The sequence below is a fragment of the Asparagus officinalis genome, chromosome 7 (genome assembly GCF_001876935.1).
Source record: "Asparagus officinalis chromosome 7, Aspof.V1, whole genome shotgun sequence".
NCBI classification, from domain to species: Eukaryota; Viridiplantae; Streptophyta; class Magnoliopsida; order Asparagales; family Asparagaceae; genus Asparagus; species Asparagus officinalis.
In genome coordinates this window covers 1,523,728-1,536,818 of record NC_033800.1, presented here as the reverse complement: position 1 = coordinate 1,536,818, position 13,091 = coordinate 1,523,728, and the positions used below count along the sequence as shown (strand labels likewise).

At 38.6% G+C, this 13,091-nt stretch overlaps 1 pseudogene; it reads left to right on the top strand.

The window, feature by feature from the left end:
* On the top strand, positions 4,329-12,777 carry LOC109849972 (annotated as a pseudogene).

The window sequence follows — 13,091 nt, the reverse complement described above, 5'->3', positions numbered from 1 at the left end:
CATCCATCGTAGGTTGAGGAGCAACCTCGGAAGTATGGCCTTCACATATACCTTGGTCCCGGATGAGAGGAGGAGAAGCAGATTCCAAACCCTTAATGGGTAATATCTCGTCGGCTCCCGCCTCTTCAGGAATGGAAGGGATCGATCGAAGCATTTCATCTTCCTTATCGGTTAAGCGTGTAATGGGTGCAGATTTCATCGCGTCCCCCATCAACTTGGCCCTCTTGGAGTTTTAGGCAACGACGGGTATTCGTTTGCAAATTCTCCTGTCGTATTCGCCCTCCTCGGCAGCAGAAAGAGCACGTTTCCCCGACGATCTTAAAGCACGAGGTTCAGGAGTAGGTGCTTCTACAGGAATTTCCTCAGCCACCTTGTCTTCAAGAGAGTCAGCAATTGACGACCCCTCTTCAGCCCCCGTAGCAACCTCTTCTTCAGAAGGTTCAATAGTGGGCAACTCCTTTGGGGTTTCGACTGCTCCGATTGCTTCTTGTTCACAAGAAAGATACTCCTGTATTCCTGGTAAACGAGTCTTGGTAGAACCGCTTCTCGATTTATACAACTCCTGAATCTCGTTTATGCATGAAGTGTAGATATCATATTCTGGGATTCGAGAAGCCTCATCAAACCAGTTGCGAAAATCTGCAATGGTGGAACAGTCGAGTGGTGAATTAGGTAAAGTAAAGTGCGCATGGGTCCCTCCAGCAGAGAAGAAGTACCATGCGCGAGCTCCCTCGTATAAATTCCCAACTTGAGCCAACGCCGGGTTAGGATTGCCAACATAAAGTTGGTCATATCCAAATTGTCTGGTGAATCTAGAAGGCATGTAAGGCTCAATGATGCACTTCTCCCTCAAGCGATAGACCAGATAGCCCAACCTGATCATAAGAAGCCATCTAAATGTGCCCTCTTCCAAAGAAGACGAGCCCTCAAAAAGCACGTCCATAAAGTGGGTATTCTCTTCATCAGCTCCATCAAAATTAGGAGCGCAACAAAAAATTCTGTAATTATCTCCCCGAGACAAAAGCTGTCTGTAGGCTGTCTAAAAATAATAATAGATATCTGATTCCCCATCAAACACCGATGATGAAAGTTACAATCTGACGACTTCTAGAAGGCTACAATTTGAAGATTTTCACATATCAAAGAGCTAAACCAAATATTACAAAACGACGATCTTTAGCAACGCTCTGACAGAAAGAGATTACAAATCAACAATCTCTTTAAACCAAGACGTGGAAGTCCTCCTCGCGTACCATCGTCAAGACACAACACCAATTCAATCACCTACGCAGTTTCAACCGCTGCAAACACGAATGCAGCTTCTTATGTGAGATGATTGATCTTGATGGCTGCGACAACAACATGACCAATATTATATTAGCAACTATTAGAGGTGCTGATGAGCAGTGTAATGATATTCGAAACACCGAGGAGCACGCGGTTAAACCATGCAAAGAAATCTTAGTGGAGATCGTGACCTGCAGTTGATAGAGCGTTGTTGAGATACCTCAATTGACACAAATGGCCTGAATAGGACCTTCTCTACTGGTCATTGGTGTCATAAAGACAGAGAAGCTCAAACGCAGCTCCAATCGCTGCCAGGCACAGCTCAAACGCAGCTCCAATCGCTGCCAGGCACAGCTCAAACGCAGCTCCAATCGCTGCCATGCACAGCTCAAACGCAGCTCCAATCGCTGCCAGGCACAGCTCAAACGCAGCTCCAATTGCTGCCACAGCTCAAACGCAGCTCCAATCGCTGCCAGGCACAGCTCAAACGCAGCTCCAATCGCTGCCAGGCAAAGCTCAAACGCAGCTCCAATCACTGCCAAGCACAGTCCAAACGCAGCTCGAATCAGCCGCTGAATGCATCTCAAATCAGCCGCTGAACGCAGTTTAAATTTCCACTGGACGCAGCTCTATACCGCTGCCAAACGCAACTCCAATCGACGTTGAACGCAGCTCTATACTGCTGCCAAACGCACCTTCAAACAACGCTGCAGAACGCATCTCCAGATGCTGCGTTCAAACCCAGAATCTATGCCAGAACGCATGTCAAAGTTCTGACCTGTTTAAACGCGATCCAGGCTGTTTCAAAAACCGCTCATCACCCATGATCTGGGGAGTGGTTTTAATGGGTTGTTACAACCGATTAATGAGGTAACAAAACCTATCATTTAGGAGCGGATTAAGGGGTTAGTTACACCCCTAATCTCCATATAAATATCAACAAACTCAACAGAGTTCGGGGCTGGATTTTTGGAGATCGGATTTTGATCACTTGGAGAGGATCTTTCGATCAGATTTTCCAGAATCAGAAAAAGAGGATTGACTCCTTACACAGTCTGGGGAATCAACAAACGGAGGAGCTCTAAACCGTCGATACTTGGCCTATTAACCGAATTGTTTTCGGTTTGAATAACTCTATTACTAGAGTTTGTTGCTTGTTCTGAATCACGAAACTCATCAAGAGTTATCAACCAGACAAGACCGTTGTTCCAGTGAGTATAGATATTCGGATCGTCAACGAGAAGCAAACTCGACGCAAGCATTCGAGGGAGGCATCTCATCGCTGCCAAGAAGAACCCAGAATTAAACAAAGGAGAGAATCCAGATCATTCTCTTCTCTTTTGTAATCGGAAATCCAATTGTAATCGAGAGTTGAGAGAGTTGTAATCATTCTTTTTCTAAGCAGTTAGAGAGAATAAAATCAAATACAGTTCTTTCCTTCATTTTCTTATTGCAAATTTTCCACAAACAAAAGATGGCGACTCTGCTGGGGACTAGCTTCTCTGACGAAGAAGTGGTGGCGCAATCCGACGTTCACCTCACTGGAACAACCGTCGAAACTCTTGTTGTGGAGTTTGACCAAGCCAAGTATGAGGAGGCCCTCTCCTCTGGATCGCTTAGCCCTAAAGCTAGGCGAGATGCCTGTAAGAGCTCTAAAGAGGTTTTAACCGCTGTTGAGACCCCAAAGAAAGCCCTCTCCTTTGGCCAAAGCCTCAAACTTGCTCTGCAATCTGAAGATCCCACGCTCATTTCGACACGGCGTGTACTTGGTTGTAAGAGGCCTATGACAGAGAAAGGCACAATCAACGCCGACGACGCTGCTGCTAAAGCTTTGAAACAAGCCAAGAAAAACGCCGCTTGAAGACGAAGAAGATCCATCCGACGAGCACATCTCCGAGAAAATCAATCCCTGGCCCAACGCAAAGATTGTATTTCCGAAGCTCTGCCCAAGCATTGCGTTCATACTCCAGAACGCACACTTCGAGGTAATGAATCCAATTATAAACCTCGGGTGATTCAACTTAAACGTGACCCTCAGTGGTGCGTTGTCCAATCAAAACACAGCCCTGTTAAGGGAAAACAAGCACCTCACGAGTGCGTCCAAACAAAACAAGACCCTAAGGGTTCTGTTTCATAATAACATTGGAAGTTTTAGAGACCAAATTATACACATTTAAAGTGACATATAATATCATTAATTAACAATGATAAATTAATTTAGTTTAGTTTGTATTAGAATATAATATCAAAAAAGAATAAGGGTAATATAGTCCTTGAAAAGTTTTTCCACAACTCCCTCTTTTAAAGGGAGTATGATATGATATGATATAGGTCGTTGATGAACACTTGGGCAGATTAAGCAACCAAATTATAGGATTTTATCCATCGAATCAGAGAACAAAAAGAAGGCCAACGGAGCGATTCTAGGAAGATAGAAAAATACCCTTATTTACTATTGAATGAATGCGTCATTAATTATGCGCCAACTCAACAATTCATCTCACATGTCCTCATAATGTGTTCAATTTTTCCGTCCTCCTAGAAACACTCTTGGTTAAAAGGACCTCTACAAAAATCCACAATTTCTTGTAGTTTTATTCTATATTCCAAATTCATATACTTTGCATCCCTTATGCTAGCTTAACCCACTTTCACTCCACACAAATAAATAATTATCGGTTTTTCTATGGAGTGCCCTTGGGCACCCAAAAACATATGTCATTAATTATTCCTCCATCCAAAGTACTAATTAATTATTCCCCTACTAATTAATTATCCTCTTCAATGAATTAACTCCCCACCGATTGATGTACCACAATTTTATTCCCGGGTTTTTTTTCTCGGGTTTATCTTCTACCAAATTACTTTAAATTCAACATATTATTATCCATTGAAGAGGAGGCTTGCTATCTATTGAATTTCACCCCTTTTCTCCATTCACCAACACAACATTGATGAGGTAATTACAATATATTTTACTATTTTATTTTTTATATATTTTGTTACTTTTAATTTATATTTCTCATTTTTTTATGTAATAGATGGATGAAGCTTCAATGGCAAGTGGTTCTAATAGAGGTAGTGTCACAAATTTCTTTGATTTGAATGAATTACCAGAGAATGATGATTGTGAGTGGCATCAAGTTGAGCAATTAGATTTAGAAGATGAAAGTAGAGAACATATCAATAATATTTTCTTTGAGCCTTTTGTTGGTTAATGTTTTATAAGTGAAGAGGAGGCTTTTGTTTACTACAAGGGATATGCAAAAGCTCAAGGCTTTTCAATTCGAAAAGGTAGATTTGATAAAAATAAAGATAGAGAAATAAGTAGGCGTGATTTCTTTTGCTCATGTGCGGGAAAACCCCCATTGAAAATAATAGACCCATCAAAGCAACAATGAGATAAAATTTTCGTAAAATGTGAGTGTAAGGCTCACATGCATATTACTTTAAAAAGGCTTTTTGATAGATTTCCTCAAGGATGGCATGTGACGGAGTTCGTAGCTAACCACAATCATGAGTTATTGTCACCCGAGGATGTACGCTTTCTCCCATCTTATCGCACCATCACCGAAGAAGATAAGGAGAGAATATTTTTACTAAGAGAAGGAGGTCTTTCGGTTAGACAAATTATGCGTGTGATGGAGCTTGAGAAAAATGTTAAACATGGATATCTTTCATTTCTTTCTAAAGATGTTCATAACTTTTTAAGTAGTGTCACTAGGAATAATGTTGATAATGATGTGATGGAGCTTTTGCACTATTGTTACATGGCAAAAGAAGAGAATCCTTCTTTTCAGTACAGTTACACACTTGATGAGGACTAAAGATTGGAGCATATTTTCTGGTCACCAACACATTGTTTTGATTGGTATCAAAATTTTGGGGATGTCATTGCATTTGACACTACTTATAGGGTGAATTCATATGACATGCCTTTTGGTATTTTTGTGGGTATCGATAATCATGGGAACACTCTTTTATTTGGTTGCGCTCTTCTTTGGAATGAGACGAGGAATGCCTTTTCATGGTTGATGAAGGTAACTGTTAGATCTAATAAAAACTTGAGATCTAAACCTTAAAGCCATGATTGATTCAAAGAGATTAATAAGAAACAAAAGGTGCGGAAGCATATACCTGAATCCATTGAAGAAAACCTGATTAGGGTTTTGATGATCTTCTAACCTTAGGCTTTCTCTAGCTAAATTTCTCTCTAGATGGGGGTGAAGAGAATTAGAGAATATAACCCTAGATTAGGAACCATAACCCCTTATTTATAGGTGTTGTACATTTGTAATTTGGCCCCTCATCAAATTACAATTACAACCTAATATCTGCACATATAACCCCATGATTATATTTAAATACCCATTAATCCAGATTGATTGATTATTTTAGTGGGTTATCCTGAAGGATAGCAATACACACAGATTGATCATATGTGCCCACAAATAGATTTAATTAGATTTAAATCCAACAATCTCCCACTTGGGCACCATATGACTCCTTAAATTGTGTATAACCTTATGAGCTTAAAATTGCTATCACTGAAAAGGTATTTCTAAACAATCTCGTCCATTGACTATATGAATATAGGATCAAAGCAGCCTTCATCACATTTATCGTAACTCGACCCATCAATGGTCACATATACCAATACAATCAAACGACATAGATCAATCATGGATATGCAGCATAAAAATTACATGCAATGTGATCAGTACATGTCTATTTTCAACTGATCTTACTTTAGTGAGGTCAAAACCAAACATAATGTAACAGAGTGTTTGAACTGAAAAAATTTTATTCTGATCAGACAATACAACCTAACATAAAGCACCACAATTACAAACTCCCACTAAATCATGATATCCTCGAATATCACCACACCCATATGAGCGGTGTGCTCATGAAAGACCTTGGGTGGCAATCCTTTAGTAAGAGGATTTGCTATCATAGAGTTTGTCCCAATGTGCTCTATGGATATCTGTCCACTCTGTATCCTTTCTTTCACAACCAGGAACTTCATGTCAATATGTTTTGACTTAGTTGAGCTCTTGTTATTATTTGAATACATTACTGCTGATTTATTGTCACAATATAACCTTAGTGGTCTTTCCATATTTTCTAAAATATGCAGTCCCGTAACAAAATTTCGCAGCCATATTCCCTGACTGGATGTCTCGTAGCAAGCTACAAATTCTGCTGTCATAGTAGAGGAAGATATGAGTGTCTGTTTAACACTTTTCCATGATATATCTCCTCCTGCTAACATATAGATGTAGCCTGATGTAGACTTTCTACTATCTTGGCATCCAGCAAAATCAGAATCAGAGTACCCAATGACCCTTCCCATCAAACGGCGTGAAGTTGATTAAGTTGAACTTTGCCGGATATGGGATTGATTCCCATTCTCTTGGATATGGACAAGGAATGCCTGTTTTCTTCACCTCTTGAGCAGAAATCAACGTATTGATCTTGTTCTCGAGGTTTTTGATCTTCAGACTTTCGCCTGTGTTTTCGTTAGCACGATTCTGAGGCGGAAGTGTGGCATTACGACTAGCATCCTCATTACCACCCCCTGCATTGATGGGAGGATTATTGGCATTGTGAGCTTCATTCGTATCCGTGTGCTCCTCTTCCTGAACGACCTGGTTACGGTGGCTTGGTTCGCCTTGCTGGTTCGTCAGTGCCTGAATTTGTTGCTCATGCATTTCGATGTATCTGGATCCCTAATATAAAAGAGGCGTCCCCAAGATCTTTCATCTTAAAATTCTTTGATAGAAATCTCTTGGTTTCGTGCAACATACCTATATCATTAATAGCAAGCAATATGTCATCGACATACAGAACCAAAAAAATATACTTACTCCCACTGAACTTGTGATATACACAATCATCAATAATGTTCATCTCAAAACCGAACGAGATAATTATTTGTTGAAACTTGTGATACCATTGACGAGGAGCTTGCTTGAGTCCAGTAAAGCCTTTAGCTATAAGACGTGCCTTATACCTCTCCACATTACCATTTGCATCCCGCTTGGTTTTAAAAATCCATTTATAACCAATTGGTTTTGCACCTTCTGGTAATGGGACAAGTTCCCAAACCTTATTGTCTTGCATAGACTTGTACTCTTCATTCATGGCATCAATCCACTGTTGAGAGTTAGAACTTTTCATGGCCTGAAGGAAGTTGATTGGATCATCTTCCAACATTCCATTACTTTCCTCATGTTCTTGGAAAAATACAATATAACCATCCGAAATAGCATTTCTCCTTTCTCTTATGGATCTCCTTAAAGGCACTGATTCTTGAGGTTGTTGAGTTTGTTCTTCTGGAACAGGAAGTTGTTCAATATTGTCATCTTGAGGTTTTGGATTTACTTCTTGAGCAACAACAGGTATAGGAACCTGAATATTATCAAAAGTAACTGTATAGATTGGATCTGATGCCAATTCCTCCTCAAAAGCAATATCTCTAACCTTATTTCTCCCCCCAAACTCAACAGCCTCAAAGAATGTTACTGTTCCCATCTTAAAAATATTCCTTAGTGTGGGATCATAAAACTTATAGCTCCTAGAACGTTCAGAGTACCCAATAAAGTAGCTGCTAACTGTTTTGGAGTCCAATTTCTTTTTATTTGGCCTATAAGGCCTTGTCTCAGCTGGACATCCCTAAATATGTAAATACTTTAAACTGAGCTTTCGACCAGTCCAAAGCCTATAAGGTGTTTTAGCAACTACTTTACTTGATACTCTGTTCAGAATGTAAGCTGCTGTCTTTAGTGCTTCTCCCCAGAGTGACTCTGATAAAGAAGAATGAGCAATCATACGTCTTACCATATCCTTAAGAGTTCTGTTTCGTCTTTCAGCTACACCATTCATGCTAGGTGAACCCGGCATGGTATATTGTGTGACGATACCGCATTCCTCTAGGTATCTAACAAACGGTCCTGGACGTTATTCACCTGAACCATCATATCTGCCGTAGTACTCACCACCACGATTAGATCTAACGGTTTTAATTCTTCTATTGAGTTGATTCTCAACTTCAGCTTTATAGGTTTTGAACATGTCCAGAGACTCAAATTTTTCATGAATAAGATATAGGTACCCATAACGTGAGTAATCGTCTATGAATGATATAAAATATTGTTGACCATTCCAAGATGCCGTAGGGAATGGTCCACAAATATCTGTATGTATCAATTCTAAGACAACTGAAGATCTTTTGGCACCTAATCTCTTAACTTTGGTCTGTTTTTCCTTGATACATTCAACACATACGTTGAAGTCCGAAAAATCAAGAGAATCCAAAATACCATTAGACACAAGACGCTCAACTCTACCTTTTGAGATATGACCCAAGCGCTTATGCTATAATGTTACCGAATTTTCCTTATTTAATTTACGCTTAGTACTACGCGATTCCGCATGCAAAGTTTCATTATAAGAAGCAATTGTATTAAGCAAATATAGGTTGTCATAAGTACTCAAGTAACCAGTTCCCACAACATTTGAATTAAAAGATAAACTGAATTGATTGTTTCCAAATGAACAAGAATAACCTGATTTGTCCAATACAGAAACTAAAATCAAATTATTTGTCCAATACAGAAACTAAAATCAAATTCCGTCTAAAAGACGGTACTACAAAAGTATCTTTCAAATCTAAATAGGAACCAGTTCCTAATAGCAACCTAAAATGCCCAATTGCTTTCACATCTACCGATTGTCTGTCGCCCACAAAGATGTGTCTTTCAACATCACTTGGCTTTCGGTAGCTCAGGCAACCCTGCATAGTAACACTTATGTGAGTAGTAGCACCAGAGTCTAACCACCAAGTGTTTCTAGGTACTGAAGCTAAATTAACCTCAGAATAGACCAAAGTAAGGAACGTACCCTTATTAGCACGCCAGGCGTGATATTTGGTACAATCCTTCTTTACGTGTCCAGACTTGTTACAGAAGAAACAACCTTGATTATCCTTATGTTGTTTCTTCTGAACTGGACCCTTAGCAGCTTCATTATCATTCTTTCTTTTCTTGCCCTTATCCTTAGAGGCATAGGCCAAATGAGCACTTTCTGTCTTATCTTGCTTCAATCTGTCTTCTTCTTACACACAGTATGAAATGAGCTCATTTAGAGTCTATTTCTCCTTTTGACAGTTATAACTGACCTTAAACTGATTGAATTGTGCAGAAAGAGACAACAAAACCAGATGCACCAATAACTCATCACAAAGATCGAGTTTAAGCGCCTTAAGCTTTGAAGTAATATGAGACATTTTCATAATGTACTCCCTGATATTTCCTTTGCCCTTATACTTCATTGAAATCAAGCGAGCTAAAAGCGTGTTTGTTTCTACCTTATCGTTTTTCACAAAACGTTTCTCAATTTCGGCAAGGAAATCTTTATCCTTAGTAATCCCTTCGGATTTTATGCCCCTGAAGGCTTCCGGAACGCCGTGCTTAATGATCATAAGACTCATGTGATTTGAACGCTCCCACTTCTCATACTCCTTCTTTGCATCAGGAGTACTATCCGCATTGAGAGGTTAGGGTTGTTCAATTCTTAATATAAGGTCTAGATCCATGCAGCCAAGAACAATTAATATGTTCTCTTTCCAAACCTTGGAGTTTGTCTCATTTAGCATAGGAATTGAGTTGATGTTGGCAGAAATTATTGCAGCAAATGCATTAGCTGAAATAAAACAAAAAAAACTCACATCAATAACCATAATTAGTAATCAATAAAATTCAAATAATAACAAATCTCATCCAAGATATCTGGCACAACATTAATATCAAGTCTTTGGACAGTAATATTAATTATAAGTGATACCTTGTTGCAATGATCAAACATTGACAATAACTCATGTCAAATAATAAAACTATCTTTGGATCGATTCATTATTCACATGTAAACCTTATAATTGTCACACGTTTATCATCGCAGATGTGTATGCAATCTAAATAAATATTAATCTTCCTTTGGGCCGATTAAATATTTACACAAAAGCATACACACAAACATCTCACATTCCTCATGAACAATCTACACAAGAGAGGTTATTTTGGCAACTTCTTGTTTCAATTAAACAATTGGAATGAGAGACAACCTTAATACCTTAGTGTCATAATATTTGAATTAAATAATTGATTAACTACCAAAATTAATTTAAATTAAACAACTTAATCTGAATTAGAAGAATTTTCCATAGCTTAATTAGGACCCATAACTTAATTAAATAAATTAAGTATACCAAAGTGGACCCATGAAAAGCCGAGGCTTAACCATAGTGAACACGAAGTTTGCTTGACTTCGAATGCGAGGTTCGACTGTATTGAGTACAAGACTCACCTAAGAACGAACGCGAGGTTCGTTTAAAAAAATGAACGTGATGTTCAACTTGAGAACGAACGCAAGATTCGTTTTGATAATGAACGCGAAGTTCAACTTGAGAACGAACGCGAGGTTCGTTTGGATTGAGCACAGGGCTCGCCTGAGGATGAACGCGGAGTTTGACCTGAGAATGAACGCAATATTCCACTTGAGAACGAGCGCGAGGCTCAACTTGAATTGAGTGCGAGGCTCACCTGAGAACTGAGCGCGAGGATCAACTTGAATTGAGCGCGAGGCTCGCCTGAGAACTGAGCGTGAGGCTCAACTGAGAACTGAGCGCGAGGCTCACCTGAGAACTGAGCGCAAGGCTCAACTTGAATTGAGCGCGAGGCTCACCTGAGAACTGAGCGTGAGGCTCAACTTGAATTGAGCGTGAGGCTCATCTGAGAACGAACGCGAAGTTCGTTTAAATTGAGCGCGATGCTCACCTTAGAATGAACGCGAAGTTCATTTGAAGCTTTCAAGCATCACCAAAAATTAAGATAACCACCTCCTTAATTTTCGTCACGTTTTCACGCACGAACCCTAAGGGTTTCAATCTGAAATTGTCGCCGCCATTGCTCCTGCACCCAAAGGTCGAAACCCTAGGGTTTCGTGACACAGCCGTCACCGTCGGAGTCGAGAGCGAGGCCGCCAGTGAAACTTTGCCGGCGAGGAGCATAGGACCGAAGACCAAACCCAAAAAGAATCCAAAAAATTCCTCGATTTTTATTTTCAAATCCATATCCAGAATCGAAAAAACAAAGGATGATTTCTTGATCCAGATCCCAAAAAAATCAAAGAAAAAATCCAAAAAATTAAAAAACTTTACTGTTCATCCGAAAAAATAAAAACGTAACTGTTCATCTGAACGTTACTGTTCATCCGAGAACAGTTCTGAATCATACAAATTAAGATCAAAGAATCCTAATTTTAATCTTAATCTCTTAGAACAAATCAAGGTGGCTCTGATACCACTTGTTAGATCTAATAAAAACTTGAGATCTAAACCTTAAAGCCATGATTGATTCAAAGAGATTAATAAGAATCAAAAGGTGTGGAAGCATATACCTGAATTCATTGAAGAAAACCTGATTAGGGTTTTGATGATCTTCTAACCTTAGGGTTTCTCTAGCTAAATTTCTCTCTAGATGGGGGTGAAGAGAATTAGAGAATGAACCCTAGATTAGGGACCATAACCCCTTATTTATAGGTGTTGTACATTTATAATTTGGCCCCTCATCAAATTATAATTACAACCTGGTATCTGCACATATAACCCCATGATTATATTTAAATACTCATTAACCCAGATTGATTGATCACTTTAGTGGGTTATCCTGAAGGATAGCAATACACATAGATTGATCATATGTGCCCACAAATAGATTTAATTAGATTTAAATCCAACAGTAACTTCATGCATTATTTTATATTGTTGAGTCATTGTCTCTTTTTAGCATAATATATTTTACTATTGTTTTATTTTAACAAAAAATTCTTTTCAGACTTTTATATCATTGATGCAAAGAACTCCCAAGATAATATTGACTGATCAAGACCCGTGGATGGCCGAAGCTATTTCAATTGAGATGCCTTTAACCAAGCATGCCTTTTGTATATGGCACATTACCTCCAAATTTAGTAGTTGGTTTATCGGACTTTTACAAAATCGATATTCAAGTTGGTGTACTAATTTTTATAAATTATATAAGTTGGAGACTCCTATTGAGTTTGAACAACAATGGCATCAAGTGATGGAGAAGTATGGAATGCATATGAACAAATATGTGCAAGGCTTGTACGAGATGAGGTACTTTTTGGGTACCCGCTTATCTTCGTGATTATTTTTTTGGAGGAATGACAACAACTGGAAGATCAGAAAGTATCAATGCTTTTATTAAGCGGTTCATAGATCCACGTACAAGTTTGAGCCAATTCGTAAAACATGTAAGTATTTCAAATTCATTTATAAATTATTTAGTTTGCATATCCTTGTTTTTCAAATTTGTTATTTATTTTATAATTTGCTTATAGGTTGATCTTGCTATTGAAGATATTGTGGTTATTAAGGAAAATTTTGTGATATATTTGATATTTTGATTAAGCTTTTATAGTGTATTGTATATATATATATATATATATATGGATTCACTTACGCCATCAAGTTGAGCAATTTATATTTCAAATTAATTATTCCTCTTTGAGCCATTGTGGCACATCAATCGGTGGGGAGTTAATTCATTGAAGAGGATAAGTAATTAGTAGGGGAATAATTAATTAGTACATTAATTAGTACTTTGGATGGAGGAATAATTAATGACATATGGTTTTCTTATCGGGTGCCCAAGGGCACTCGATAGAAAAACCAATAAATTATAGTCAATCTGTTAGGACGGTATACTTTTCATTTTTGT